Here is a 16,435-nt window from a genome sequence, read left to right as displayed (position 1 = left end):
ATCGCCTTGAGGGCAGAGAGAGGAGGGGGCGGGGGGGTTCAGGGTGCGGGGGAGTGGACCTGGACACTTAACACTTCGGGATTTGACTCATTCAGGCCAAAAAAGAGGAGAAAACACATAAACAGTGTGCAGAGAGAGGAGGAGGAGGAGGAGATGCCTGACTGACTGCTGAGGATGTTGACTGACTTCAGGCTTATTTAGTAGGCTGGTGAGGTCTGGTGCAGTCTGTGCACATACATTTATACACGGGTTAAGGGTTTATATTGGTGCTAGATCAACAAAAACATACAAAAATGGGTATTTCTTCTACAATATCAGAAAAAGAGGTACTATGATTGGTTTTGCATGGTCTTTGGGTCCAAATATGTCCATTAAATAAGTTTTAAAAGTAGGATACTATTGCATGCATATTTGTATTTATGGCTCAAAGGTTTAAAATGCTTTGAATTGGACGAGAAATGCTCAAAGTTGGACGAGAACATGGATTATTTGGAATACTGTTTGGTAGATGTTCTAAAATATCAGTTAAAGGGGCACTAGATTGGTTCTCCATTGTGCAAACCATAGTTTTCAGTCCAAATATGTTCCTTAAAGTTACTTGTAATATAGATTATATTCACTTTCCTAGTCCTAAATGGGTTTTGCAAGGTCTTTGGGTCCAAATATGTCCTTTATGTAAGTTTTAGGTAGGATACTAGTGCATGCACAAAGTATGTGCTCAAAGTGCTCAAAGTTGGACGATAGAATGGATTGTTTGGTAGATCTTCTAGAATATCAGTAAAAGGGGTGATAAATTGGTTCTCCATTGTGCAAACCATAGTTTTGGGGTCCAAATATGTCCCATAAATGAATCTTAAGGGCAAATAACTAGAATAAACACACACTGTAGAAAGAAAAACAAAATACAAAGTTTCTCCACACGTGATAAGATAGTCTTCTGATTCAAGTATGCACATTATATAAGTTTTAAAGGTAGGATACTAGTACATTCACATATGTATTAATGGCTGAAGGGTTTAAAATGCTAGATAAACGGGTGCTAGATATACAAAAACATACAAAAACTGGTATTCCTTTTGGAATATCAGAAAAGAGAAGTACTAGATGGGTTTTGCATGGTCTTTGGGTCCAAATATGACCATTAAATAAGTTTTAAAAGGTAGGATACTAATGCATGCATATATGTATTCATGGCTTAAAGGTTTAAAATGCTTTGAATTGGGTGAGAAGTGCACAGAATTGGATGGTAGATCTTCTAGAATATCAGTTAAAGGGGTAAAAGATTTGTTCTCCATTGTCCAAACCATAGTGTTTGGGTCCAAACATGTGGCTTAAATGAATGTAAAGGGTAGAATACTACAGTACTCTCACATTGTAGGGAAAAAAAACATACTCAATGGTTTCTCCAAGCTTCTTCAGGTCGAAATATGACCATTAAATAGGTTTTAAAAGGTAGAATTCTACTACATCCACATACATATTCATAGTTTAAGGGTTTAAAATGCTTTGAATTTGCCTAAAAGTGCACAAATTTAGGCAACATAATGGATTAATGGGTTTAATGGGTACTACATTGTATCTCCATGGTGCAAACCATAGTTTTTGGGTCCAAATATGTCCCTTAAAGTTTCTTATCAAGATGTTAATGTAGATTACATTCACTTTCCCAGCTGTAGGTTCCAAAACATGGTGTATAAAACACATCAGTAAGAGTTGCAGATGGTACTGCCATTATTTAAAGTTTACTAAATAAGAATATTTTCATCAAACAAAGTCTATTTTCATGGTACTGCCTTCATCTTGCACAGTTAGACCAGTGAGATTACTGGTGCGGTTGGTGTGCCCTAAAAAATCTTCAGTAGCACCAAATAAAACCAAGCTGGTGTGAAAATTCAGAGCTTAGTTCACTTCCCCTATTCACTGCAGTTCCTCATTTACAGTCAGTTTCGGTTCTCGAACTCTTACCAATCATTTGAATGACACGCTGTTTGCACAGCGCCTGAATAAAAGCAGCGCTTCAGAATGTCGGTAGGCAAACAGTTTAGTCAGGCTTAGATAAGGAAAGTGACTGTCGCCACTGTTCTAACACAGCCTGTACACAGCCTAAACACAGCATGTACACAGTCTGAACACAGCCTGAACACAGCTCTAAGACAGACTGAACACAGACTGAAAACAGCCAGTCTTAACACAGCCTGACCACAGTCTTTTGACCACAGCCTGAACATCTTCTAGAATATCAGTAAAAAGAGTACTACATTGTTTCTCTGTTGTAAAAACAATAATTTTTGGGTTTTCCTAAAACAGCCTGAACACAGTCTTAACACAGGCAGCTTCAGATCATTTCAAGTTTAGCCCTACAGGAAATTCACAGCCCATCACCAGGAGAAAGGAATGGGAAAGTGGTTCTGAGGGGTGTAGAAGTTTTGGCACCTTCATACTAGATGTCTCGGATGCTGAAGATGCCAGATAGATAAGGTTAGCATGGATTGGAGGAGCCCATTAAAAAATCCTCTGGAGAGAAATGGATGCTATAAATGACGTTTATAAATGAGCTTTTAAAAAGCATCAACCAGGAAAATTCAGCTCTTTAAATCCAGTGTTGGAGAAACATCTAAAAAATATTCTGCAAAAACGTCAGAATTGAGTTCTTCTACATTTTACTTGAGTACTATTCTAAAAAACCTCTGATATCTCTACTGTTAACTTTTACATATATGCTTTGCATTCTTTATCCACCACATAAAGAATTCACACTACATTCAAATAAAGGTAAAATGTCTATTGAGACATGAGTGCATATTAAGACCACGCCCACAACTGTGCACTTGTTGTTGACTTGCATTGGAAATTCTCACGATTAATTCTTAAATAATATTACAAAAATGCCAAAATGCACCAAAAATAAGAGAATAAAGCCTGATTTAAAGTTTTATATGATTCCAAAAATGCAAAACTGACCTAAAAAGACGCCACAGGTGGCTAAAAAGCTAAGTTTAGCTTTTAGTTTTAATTTAATATTGGCTGTTCATACAAAATTAGCTTACTAACACACAGGCTTATACAGAACAGTTAGCATAATGCTAATGTCCCTAACGTTTAGCGGAATGTTTTCCTCGCGAGGGGCGTGACGTTCCCCGGATGACGCGCTCGCTCTGTGTCTATGGAAGAACACGCTGTTATTTCACACACCCGTATTCGGACAACAGCGCCCGCCCATAGTGAACGAGGATTGGCTATTAGTTCAAAGTTCTACGGTGCGATTGGCTAGCCGTCCTATGAGGGGCGGGGCTTGGCGGAATGTGGGTGGGAAACGAAATTCCCAAGCCCGTTAACAGCAACTGTGTCTATAGCGGTACTGTAGAAGCAGGGCATCTAAACAACGCTAAACAACGTTTAACGTTCATTTACGTAAAAAACTGAACGTTTTAGAGACATTGAATATTTTTTTACGGTTTTAGGTTAGATTTGCGTAGATTTAAATGCCAAACAAGGTTGTTTTATATGTTCTACACGTTTTACACGGGACCAGAAGCTAAAAAAAAGAAGCTAAAATGAATTATTACGAAATTAATTCGTTTATTTTTCCAACGTAACCCGGATTAAAGCATTAAAAAAAATAACTATCTGCTTTGTGTGCTTTGTGGTGAGGCAAGCTGCAGGTTTCAGATTAAGGAGCCCCCAAACATGACCTTATTTGCACCCTAAACCAGCATGGATCAACAGGATGCCTTATTATAAACTAGACTTAAAGCTCATTAAATCACATATGAGTTGGAATTAATTATCTAGAAAATGCTATTTGAAGCAGAAAAATTAAGTAAATAAAAATATGTTGAATAAAAATGAAAAACTATATTTTTAAAATATATATAAATTGAATACATATATCTAAATGTTATAAAAAAAAACACCTATGTGTTAAAAAATGAATATCTGCTGAAACAAGACAATATATAAATAAAAATAATAAAAATATATATATAAATTAAATTAAATTGTATATTTTTATTTTTTATTTATTTATTTATTTTTTAAAGTTAAGCTAAATAGCATAGTAAAAAATAGAATAAAATTGTAAAAAAATCTGAAAAAAGGCACTTCCTGGATGCTTGGTCTCTAACTAAATGCTAAACAGGCAAGCACGTGGGAGAACTCAAATAATGCATATAATGAAGAATTAAATTAGCAGCACTTTAAACACTGTAGAGTATGTATAATATAGAGTTATAGTTTAGAGTTTAAAGGTGTGTGTGTTCATACCTGAGCTCGTGCTGCAGTTATTCCTGTGTGTCAGTGCTGCTGTGTTGTGTTGTCCGCCTCGCGCTCGGTGAATGAGAATCTCGGTGTTAAATTTTTATTTATAAGCTCTTTCTTTCTGACCTTTGTCTCTGAGAACGGGTGACCATCAGACAGCAGCAGCATGAGTGGAAAAACACCGGCCTGCCTCCCTCCCTCCTCCCCGAGCAGCAGCAGCAGCAGCCCGGCGGCTTCTTAAAGACGCAGCGCCCCCCTGTTCACCACACTGCACACAGCGCGCGCTCTTCCACAGCCGCAACGCGCATGCGCTGAGCTCATCTTTTTAAAATCAGATTTAAATATTATTTAAAAAATAAGAAACCACTTCAGTTTCTGAATCAGTTTCTCTGATTTAGCTTTTTATAGGTTTATGTTTGAGTAAAATAAACATTGTAGTTTTATTCTATAAAATACAGACAACATTTCTCCCAAATTCCACATAAAAATATTGTTATTTAGAGCTTTTATTTGCAGAAAGGAGAAATGGCTGAACCCAGCAGGCATTTCAGCGCTGAATCAATGTGGATTTGGTGTTGATTTTGTTGTTTCAACATCATATGCTCAACCTTTATTAAACCACAGCTCACTAAAACTATAAAATCCTCTGGTTAACAGTGTTAACAATAAACTTACATCACTGCAGTAAATCTGAGTAGAAAGAAAGTTTAGACCCAACACCACTACCAATCTGATTACCGAACAGCTGATCTCAAAAACACTAAACCAGTAAAACTAATAGGACATGAACATGACGTTAAATTAAAAAGCAGTTACTGCAAATTAGAAGTAAAACACTTTTGCATGTCTCCATCCACCCGTTTTTAGAAATTATATGGTGATGAAATATAAAACGCTAATTCAAAAGGCAGTAGGTTAAAATAGTTAAAATTGTTTTTATCAGCTCTGTTTGGCTTGTAAGCGCTGCATCATTGCTAGGTTACCTGTATGTGGCGGAGTAATACATAGAGAGCTTTGGTTACAGTGCATTACCGGCTGATAACGGGACACACACTAGATCGCCTCTCAGCCAATCATATTGCAGGGTTGGATCTAACTGTGGTATAATTAAATGTAAAAAAAAAGAATAAATGTAAGAAATGTAAAATGCAATTATGTTCATATTAGTGGTGACAACTTAAAATATGTGTCTATACTACAGTATGTTTGAGGGGAGATAAAGCCAACGTGGGGCGCTGGAGTAAAGAATGCATGAAAAATTATGAAGAGGAAACTTCATAATTTTTTTAAGGATTTCTTAATTTGAACTTAATTAGCTGAGTATAAAAGAGCGTTTTGCATGTTTTGTAAATGTTTTAGATGATCAAACTAATTTAAATATTAGTCAAAGACAACACAAGTGAACACACAGTGCAGTTTTTAAATAAAGGTTTTTTATTATTAAGGAAGAAAACTATCCAAATCTACATGGCAAGAAAAACTGGTTGGGCCACCCTCAGCAGCAACAACTGCAATCAAGCGTTTTCAGTAGCTTGATTTCACTGATTAATTTTAAGGCCTCAGTGGTTTATAAGTGAACACTAATGAACAAACAGCATCATGAAGACCAAGAGAGAACTCACCATACAGGTCAGAGATTGATAAAGTTGTGGAGAAGAAGTTTAAAGCAGGGTTAGATCCCAAGTTTTGATCATCCCAAGCATCCTCTGTTCCATCAATCCATCATCCAAAAACCCAAATAACCTGAAACAAGTTATTCTACTAAAACTGTGTTTACAAATCTAATCTATCAAGATATGAACCGACCATCCACCCAAACTAACAGATCCAGCAAGGAGAGCACTGATCAGAGATCAGCCGAGAGACCCATGATCACTCTGGAGGAGCTGCAGAGATCCACAGCTCAGGTGGATCAGGAGAATCTGTTCACAGAACAACTATAAGTCCTGCTCTCCACAAATCTGATCTTTATGGAAGAAGAAAACCATTGTTGAAAGAAAAACGTATGAAGTGCTGTTTGTAGTTTGAGCTGTTTTATAAAGAAGAATAGTCTAAAAATCCCAGTCTCTAGATCATCAAAGCTGGTAGAAACAAACCAAACCAAAAGACTTGCAAACCAAAAAGGTGGCTCTAGTAAGTATGAATTTTGATGCCAATTATATTATTGACATTATTTTAAAAGCATTTTGGTCACTGAGATTCTGATAATACAGTAGCATAGTGATGTATTTACACATTACTTTTAAAATTAAGATAAAACAAGATAATCCTCTATTAACATAATCCCACAGTGGCGAAATTTACAGCAAAATAAATAAAAATACAGCAGCAAAGTGATATAGCAAAGCACACAGAAACACTGTGTCCATGTTGTATTGTACATATAGTTTCTCCTATTCTTTTATATTATATATCTATTTTCTGTACTTGCTGTAATTGTTGTGAAGAAGGGTAACGTAATTTCAATTATCTGTATGTCCTGTTCATATGCAGTATTCACAATAAAACTACTTGACTTCACTTGACTTGAGTATTTATGACTATAATAAATAATAAAACATTTTAGTAATCAAAAATGTGAAGAATATTTACATCAATATTTACATAAATTTGCACGTGGAAGTGACCCAAATTAAAGTAAAAATATACATTTCAGATTTATTGTGTTTTTTGCTGTTAACAACCCCACACACATCACACACCTGACGTAAAATATCAGATTGAGCCAGTTTTACCTGTTTTATTCATAATTATAGGCTCACTGTGCTCAGAGAAACACAGGTAACACTTATATACAATAAAGGTACATTTTTAAAAGCACTTACAACAGAATGTCTAAAAAGCTCATTATGATTTGACACTAATTAAGACATAATTAATCAATAATGATGTTTAATGTTTAATCAAACAGTTTATAACGTTGTTAAGCAATAATATTAGATATATTTAATATAATAATGTTAAGTAATGTCTTAACTAGTGTCTATTAATAATTAGTTAACACATTATAAAAACAATGAACAATGTTTATTATTACCGTGGTATGTACTGTAAAATCTCTTATTGTATTAAAGTGATACTGAAACATAATGATATGTTGATAATGTAATTATTAGAATATTCTAATTACAGCATAAAAACACAGCTAATAAGCTAAGGAGCTAAAAGGCTTTCTTTAATAGGAGCCTATAAAAATCTATAAATAAAGATGTGGAATTTACACAGGAAATGTGTCAGTGTTAAATCAACACTTATAGTGTTATATTAACACTGATAGTGTTAAATTAACACTGAGGGTGTAAAGTTTAACACTAATAAGTGTTGATTTAACACCATCAGTGTTGATTTAACACCATCAGTGTTGATTTAACACCATCAGTGTTGATTTAACACTGACACATTTCCTGTGTAAATTCCAATGTTTTGACCTTCAAAACAATGCAGCAATAAACAATGCTAATGCTAATGCTAATGCTAATATTAGACACATAAACGCACAGTTTATGCAGCTATTTGGTTTAATGGCTTTAGTTTACTGTTTACTTAACAAGCAACAGAAAGATTATCAGCTGTTTTTACTGCAGGACCTCATGCATTTACAGCTCTAACTAAATTTAATCTTAACTTCATTCACCACATGTCTAATTATACGCCAAGAAAGTTGAGTTTATCTTGGGTAAACACCTGACATGTGACATGCCTGAGAAATACATTACTCAGATTAAAATGTTCTACATTATAAACATTATATTAACAGAAAAACACATTGGTGTGTAAGGAGAAGCGCACTATATAAACATACATATATAATATATTTACATAATAATAATTATTATAATTATAGATCTTTTTATTGATATAAACATTATTGCCTGCAGGGTGCATGTATTTGAGAATAGGGATGAACTGAAGATGGGTGTGTGAAGACAAGATAATGAGTCTGACGCACTGCAGTCCTGAGGGCACGCAGGTTCATTCATGCCACGATTAAATAAAAAAATATACTCAAACCGAGCAACGGTATCTGCATTTAACATTAGACATCTAAAGCTACAGTACAGAACATTTAAATAAACCCAAAAAAATACATATAAAGTCAGTGATAAGTGAGAGTGTCTACCTGTAATTAACTCTATAAAACATTAGAATATTAAACCCAAATAAGCAAAAAAGTATATTTTATATTTTGTATAGAACAAAATAAATACACAGCTCGATAAACCTTCAAGCTGAACTGCACCAGGAGTAAAGTAGCATAAAGTTATCCAAAAGCAGTGTGTAAGACTGGTGGAGGAGAACATGATGTCAAGATTCATAAAAAAAAAAAAAACTGTGATTAAAAAAAAACAGGATTATTCCACCAAATGTTGATTATTTCTACACTTTATGAATATGAACTTGTTTTTTTCTTTGCATTATTTGAGGTCTGAAAGCCCCCCCAATCACGGTTCCTTATTTTTGACTCCGCCTCTAAAATGCTGCAGCTCTAAACCTTAGGCTGAGCTTTTTCTAAATTCCACCATTTGTTTTATTCTTTTATTGTTTTATTCGTTTTATTCTTTATTTTATTGTTCCTTCTGCCTCAATAAAGTCATCATTACTTTCATATCTATCACAACAAGACAATATGATGTATAATAGTGATGTGAAACGAGGCTCGTAGCTATCATGTTAACGCTGCAGTTATGATGTTGGACAAGGCTAATAGTGATGTGGGATGAGGCTGGTAGCCATAATGCTAACGCTTCAGTAGTGATGTTGGACAAGGTTTGCAACCATTATGTAACAGAAAATCAATTACTCTAGAAAGAGTAGCCAGAGGGTGCGACTACAAACTGACGGTTACTTAAAAAGATACAGTCAAACATTTGAATATATTTTTATAATTTTTAGTAATGTAGTTTTTTTTGTCTGTTGTTGTGCTAATGCAAACTTGTGCATTACAAAAAGACATAATTGTGCATATAAATAAAAAGTAAATAAATAAATAAGTTGGCTTTCCATTTAAAATCAATGTAACAAATGTTTTCTTTTTTCTTTTTTTATTTGTTTTGTTGTTGAATGCATTACATTTTTAAATTAGTCATTTTAGTCAGAACAGTCGACATGTTCATCATCTTTCAGGAGATACTTTTGAGAAGATCAGAGACAAGATAATCCACCTCCAAGGAAAGATTAAGTCAAAAGAGAAAGTAACAAGAGTTTCCAAAACTACAGATTGATGATTCATACACAAACAGCAATCCCATAATAACCCTGCAAGATCTGACAGCCCACCAAGACCATCCACCATCAGATAAACAGCATTTACAGCTTTAATCTGCTGCTGATCTGAGAACAGTGACCAGAACTCAGCGTTTCTACAGTGTTAGATGTATTTTCGTGCATCTCGGCATCATGTTCTCCTCCTCCAGTCTTACACACTGCTTTTGGATCAATTTAAGCAGTTCAGTTTGGTGGTTTGATGGCATCTTCCTCTTGATTATATTCCAGCGTTTTTTTTATTTGTTAAAATCATCATTTTTAAAGTGCAAACTTATTTTTTCCAGAGCTGTATAGAAGACTGAGATTTGGAAGTGGATGTGTGGATAAGAACACTCCCGCCACCATGTTTAACAGATGTAGTTACAGCTTGGAAGCTGTAATAATATCAGATTTTATATTTAGGGGTTTATAGAGGCCTCTGGGTTGTTTTTATTTAACACTATTTATACTTTTAATCTAAAATTACAGCCGAAAAATGACAGTTCAGTGTTGTAACCAATCCTTTATCGTAAACTAAAAAGCGAGAATGTGAATGTACTGTAGGGCATGGGCCGCTTCTTTCAGTGTGTTCTCTCGTTTTTCTTCTGCTCTTCACTTTAGTGGTTAGCCACATCCTGCAGTGTTCGGCAGCCCCGGCTGTGGGGTGTAATACTGGTTTATATATAAAATAAGTGACAGATCGGCTTAAGCAGCTGATGTTTAGTGCAAGTAAACATGCAACGGATATTTATTTGCATACCTGCTCGCATTTCATCAAGTGTCTTTTTCCAGTGTTTATCAACAGGCTGGGTGGATTGGCAGCTCTCTGACCTGGATCTCCTGCAGACCAATTTCTGCTCAATCTGTAGAAACTCCAGCAGTTGCATGGAAATATAAGCATTTCTAAGATGGATAAAAAGTGAATTTGACACAGTTTTCCAATTATCCTGATGGTTACTTAAAAAGATACATGAAATTTGTTTTTATTTTCAATAGAAATAAAAGTTTTTTTTCTTTCTGTATGCATTACCACATAGAGACAAAATGACAAAAATCCGTGTAGTAAAAATTAAATACATAATTTGGCTTTCCATTTATAAAAAATAAAGTGGGTTGTTTTTCTAGCTGCCAATAAGTTCAGGTTCATCATCGTTCAGGAAAAAAAAATGATAAGAAGATCAGATATATAGATATATAGATATATTCTTTAAATATATTTTATAGCATCCACTCAACATACAGTGAAAACCTCAGCTACACAGAATAAAGGTAACTAGCTCTTACAGCCTACAACACTGAGGCCTGAAAAAAAAAGAGAAAAAAGAAAAGACAAAATAATGAAAAGCCAAAATAAGTGTCTATAATAAGTGTTAGATGAACATAGGGCACCAAAACAGCCTCAGCACTCCTTGGTTTGGATTCTATAAACTCCAAAACTGAACTTGAGGGCAGGAAATTGACCTTCTAGAAGATATTCCATCAGCTGGTGCTGTAATGTTGGTAGTGAGGAATGCCAATTATCACATCAACCCAAAAAGTGAGTTAAAGTCTTTTTAGCAACATATTAATATGGCCTAAAACAACAACATAGCACATGAAATGACGATGGCCCAGAAGTGGGTTAGATGTGGTTTTGTAGGAAACAACAACTCATAGCCCATATCTAGGCCATTATTCCTTTCTAGTGGTAAATGCCAGACGTGGTCCAGGTTCAGGCCCTAATTATGCTGCTATCAGGGCATCTCATGGATGGCGGTCTGTCATGGACCCAAGCCATGCCAACTAAATGCCCAATGCAGCATATTATATATTATAATATAATATAATATAATATAATATAATATAATATAATATAATATAATATAATGGCGCCACCAGAACTTCTCCCTCTAGACAAGCACTCAAGTCTCTTCATGGTGTCATGATGTATAGTGCACATCTGGAAAACATGGTGGAGGTTGACGTGTCCTTTTTTCCACTTTATTCAGAGCAGCGGTACCACTTTAAATAAGACTACCTTTATAAAGGGTTTATAAATGCTTTACAATTAGTTTATTTATGATTACTAATTAGGTTGTAAATGCCTTAAAAATCATTAATAATCAGTTATAACACATACATAGAAAGGGCAACAATGACCTGTTGTTTGCCAGATAGTGAACTATATTACACAGCCCTCTATATTGTTGTCCTTTCTACGTATGTGTTATAATTGATTATTAATGATTTTTGTTAAAAGTTGAAAACCATTTCTTTGCATGGGTCCCCATATGCCCCTATCATTAGCACTGTTAGCCTGTTAGGAGCATTTGTGTAAATAGCTGTATTTAGGAATGCTGGGGTTGAACTGAGATGGGCTATTCAACAAATGTTTGTACTGGTTTTCATGTTTTACCATATAACACAAGTCCATTTCATACTGGAGTTTCTTTTCCCTTTTAATAATCAATGTGTCATCGTTGGTTAAGTTTATTTCGTTTTTTATTCACACAAAATGTAGTTAATTTTTTAGTTGTAAGAATTTGGGTTTTGCTTTTAGAAAAATATTTTTTTCTCTTGACATGGCTCATTTTCTCAACTTATTTATAGGACTGTGGATCTTTATAATAAGGGTTTTTTTCTATAATATCCCTCAGTCTGATCTGATCTAATGATCTTCTGGGATTTTATTTTTACATAATTTTTCATATAATATTTATTTGTTGTTAAATCAAGAACCACTGATGGAATTTTTTTCTCTTCTAACAACTGATCCACGTCCACCTTCTCCAGCGTGCACACTCAAACTGATACCTGCTTCATCTTCACTCATCATCATCACTTCTGGGAATCCAGACCACGCTTTACCCTAACTTAAAAAAAACTGCTCCATCAATAAATGATGATTATACTAAGAATTAACCCAGAACACTTGATTTCAGTGTTATTGTGAAATTACCCGCAGTGTTTTTAGTCTGTTTCTTAGAAATGCTGCTTCTGCAGCTCTTTTATTTTTGACCAGACCATACCATACCATACTACAAGATACAAATCAGAAGGTACAAATAATATATATATATATATATATATATATATATATATATATATATATATATGCACAGAGAGAGAGAAAAAAAACCCACAATCAAAAAAAAAGAAGAAATTACAGCGCCTTTGGTTTTCAATCATACTTTAGGCATAGCATCAATTACATTCTGTCTGTCCACATCTTCAGTCACACAGCTATAAATATTAAATATGTACTCCTGAATACTGAATATATATATATATATATATATATATATATATATATATATATATATATATATATACATCTTGTTACCTTACTTCACCCAATGTAAAACAAATACATGAATTTTACTGCAGTCTTTCCATTTTCTGTGCCTGAAAACGTTGGCACCAATTTAAAACATCACCACCCTTAAAGATAATCTCCCTCTGACTGTGAGGCAGTAATTCAGCACTGGGCACCAAATATTAAGATGTTTTTTAAGATAATCCTTGTGTATATTTGGCCCAAAGGGGACAAAACAAGACAGGACGGGACAAAATGAGACAAAACAAGACAAGACAAGACAGGGGGAGACAATGTGCCGTTAATCAAGCGAGCTGTTCACCAAGAGTCCCTTCACAGACAATAATATTCAATCAACATTAAAAACCGCCGCAAGCTGAGCGACGCTCTGTTTGGCTGAGAGTCTCAGTACTTTTCCACCGCAGTTAAAGAGGAAGTGGAAAGAGGAAAGTCAGAAGCTCACCCTGCGAGACGTTTCCCTGATGCCGCGTGTGTCATCAGTTCTGAAATACGTGAAATAAGACAACAACAACAGCGTGACCCTCAACAAACGTCCCAAAAATTCAGGCTTCATTTTTTTTCTTTTTTTTATTTGAGCAAATAAACAAGATTTTTGGAGATGATGCAATCGTTTCGAAGGACGATAACTGTGTCTCGGTGGAGGTCATGTGACAGGAACGAGAGAAAAACAGTTGAGAGTGTGGTTTCCTGAAAAACACCTACCCGCTGAAAGCTGCTGAAAGCTGTTATCGCTTGGTTCAGGGGTGCAATGTTTCGCTCTGCGCTCCTCTGCCAGGCTGTAGCATGGCGCTGCACGTGTTGGCGCTGCACATGGCACCACATGGGTACTGCATAACGTCTGCTCGGGTCTGTATGGTGCAATTTGTAATAAACAAGAGTGTGCAAAAGTCATGCCACCCCTAGCAAACATGCACTATACTTTATGTGCTATATTTTGTAATAAATACATGCATACAATGCATTTCCTTCAAGTTGCATGCATTGGTGATTTTTATTTTGTTAAATATTTTCTCCACAATTTAGCACAGCCAATTACCCAACCCCCTAATTAGGACTCAACACCAGGAGGGTGAAGACTAGCACACGCCTCCGCCTCTTTTTGAACTGCTGTTGATGTAGCATTGCAGAGTAGCATAACAGCGCTAACGCTTGGAGGAAAGCACAGTGACTCGGTTCTGATACATCAGCTCACAGACGCCCTGTGCTGCGGACATCACCCTTTAGTGATGTGGGGAGAGAGTGCCATCTACCAATGCAGATGCATTTGTGATTTGCAAAAAAGTGCAAATGCACACGCACAGCTTGTCTAGTGCCTGTAGAATTATTGCCAATAGAATAGAATAAAACTTAAAGATTAAAAGAAGCAATAAATGAGTAAATAATAAATTACTTTTGCCACTACAGTGCAGTAATAGTAAAGTTAAAGTCATTGGGGGGATAGAGGTTCTTACTGAATTGACTAAGTTACTACTTAAGTCTAGAAAGAAAGACAACTTGCATGAATGTCTAGGGATGATAGACATGCTGTGGTTGGTGTGGTACAGTGGATAACACCACTACCTGCCAATATATATATATATATAAAAAGCAACACACCAGAAATTTACCTGAACACAACTCACTTCCAGACCACCACGCCCATTAGTGTTAGATATATTCCTAAACCTTGGGCACAAGAAGTGAAAATAGACTGTTGGTTGGGTGTAAGATAGCAAAGAGCATCATGGCAACCCTGTGCAGGGTGTACAATATGGTCCAAAGTCTTTTAATATGCTTTACTTTAGGAGGAAAACAATACTTTTGTCCATAAAGTGTATGTTAATAAACACTTGTGCTGCCTTCTTGAGAAATGGGAGATCTTGGAGAATGTTCAAACATGGAATCTGTTGCGTAGGTTGTCTACAATGGTCCATCAGTTGGTAGCCCACCTGTTGGTCCTCTGAGTTCCTCTCCATGTGGTCTGAAGTAGACATTTCTTTGATGTTAGACAGTTTTACAGATTGGCTTTCAACCCAATGCCAACCCCATAACCCCGAGGCAAGGAGGTCTATATTCATCTGGCCTCTAGCCTTTGACCTGTCCAGGATGGATGGCCATTCACCAGTTGATGGATCTACTGGCACAGCTCTCCCAGTTGCTGTCTCAACATGACCCATGACCCAAGTATGGACCATGAGCATGTGCTTCACTGTCTCTGTTACAGTATAAGTTTAAGTTTCTCGAGGAACTTTTAAGGGAGCATCATCAAATTTACACCAAATGCACACTTCTGCAGACCAAAACAAAAGGGTTAGGACCTCAGAAACAACATAAACTACACTGAAAAAAGATAAAGTATCTTAAGGAACTTTTATTGGTTCTCAATCTTCAATCTGTGGAAGAGCCTCTTAAGGGAGCATCATAAAATTCACACCACCTTAAGACCTTAAGGTTCCTCTGCAGTTTTAAAATGACGAACCTCTGAAAGTTCCTCAAGAACTTATTTTATCATCTTACAGATTGTGCCAAGTGAAAGGTCAGTAGTGTTGTATTAGGTTACCTTGAAATCCGAAGTATTAACCAGTTTGAGTGTGAGGTCCATACTCCAAAGTTCTAGGTAATTAATTTGGTGAAAAATGATGATGAGTGAGGACAGTCTAACTAAATCACAATGAAATGTGCTACAGGTTCTAGGTAACAGAATAAAAAGAACACTTCTGAGACATCTGCTGGTGCCAGATGGACAGGACATTTAATTTCTGAATTTTCTTTCCAGGAATTTAGTGTTCCTCAATCTACAGTGTCACATGTGTAACCAGGAACACCTCATCATTACAAGGCATCATTACAACCCACAGTGGATAGTATTGCAGTCAGTGGTATTTATCGTGACTGGTAGTGTCTGGTTAGAATTGTCCATGCAAACAGACAAGTGACTCTGGCAGAAATCACTACAGTTTACTCATGTGAGGAGCAGAACTGAACATTCAAGTTCACAAACCCACTAAACTCACTAAAGGCACATGTTTAACACAGAATAATAACCATTGATAGCATGCTAACCGAATACACTGTTGTTTTACACATGATTAGCTATGCTACGCTACGTTATTAGATTACTAGTTTCTTTGACTAAACTCTTCTTTTAAGTGCAGCTACACAGCCAGGCCACTGACTTTGGTACCCAGTGCCAATCTTGAAAGGGCACTGAAGCTTTCGGATGTAATCTTCTTTAATCCCTGCATGCAGACGGCATCACCCAGTCTCCAGTCTACACACTGCGCAACCAGACATGATACTTCCATCGTCAGACTAGTGAGACCCCCTAGGTCATCATACCCTATGCAGCTTGGACGTCATACTCTATGAAGCTTGTTCATCATACCCTATCACACTCTTTGCATCTTGGACATCATACCCTATCATACCCTGTGAAGCTTGGTCATCATATTAAATACAGCTTGAATAACATATTCTATGCAGCTTGGTCATCATACCCTATCACATCTTTTGCATCTTGGTCATCTTACCCTATCATGCCCTATGCAGATTGGACATCAAACTCTATCATTCCCTATGCAGCTTGGTCATCATACCCTATCATACCCCATGCAGCTTGGTCATCATATCCCATGCACA

The 16,435-nt window shown here is 36.0% G+C and overlaps 1 protein-coding gene across 1 annotated transcript in view; it reads right to left on the bottom strand.

Moving 5' to 3' along the window:
- The window catches only part of slc6a6b (solute carrier family 6 member 6b), a 41,982-nt gene extending 37,517 nt beyond the window's left edge, over window positions 1–4,465 (bottom strand). The window contains exon 1 of the mRNA XM_022682186.2: window positions 4,264–4,465. The gene's annotated coding sequence lies outside the window, so the exon portion shown is untranslated. The remainder of the gene's footprint in view (window positions 1–4,263) is intronic.
- Between the last annotated feature and the right edge of the window lie 11,970 nt (window positions 4,466–16,435).

This window comes from Astyanax mexicanus, chromosome 24 (assembly GCF_023375975.1).
Source record: "Astyanax mexicanus isolate ESR-SI-001 chromosome 24, AstMex3_surface, whole genome shotgun sequence".
In the NCBI taxonomy this organism is placed as follows: Eukaryota; Metazoa; Chordata; class Actinopteri; order Characiformes; family Acestrorhamphidae; genus Astyanax; species Astyanax mexicanus.
Note: the sequence above shows the minus strand (reverse complement) of the source record. Positions and strands in the feature narration are given on the sequence as shown.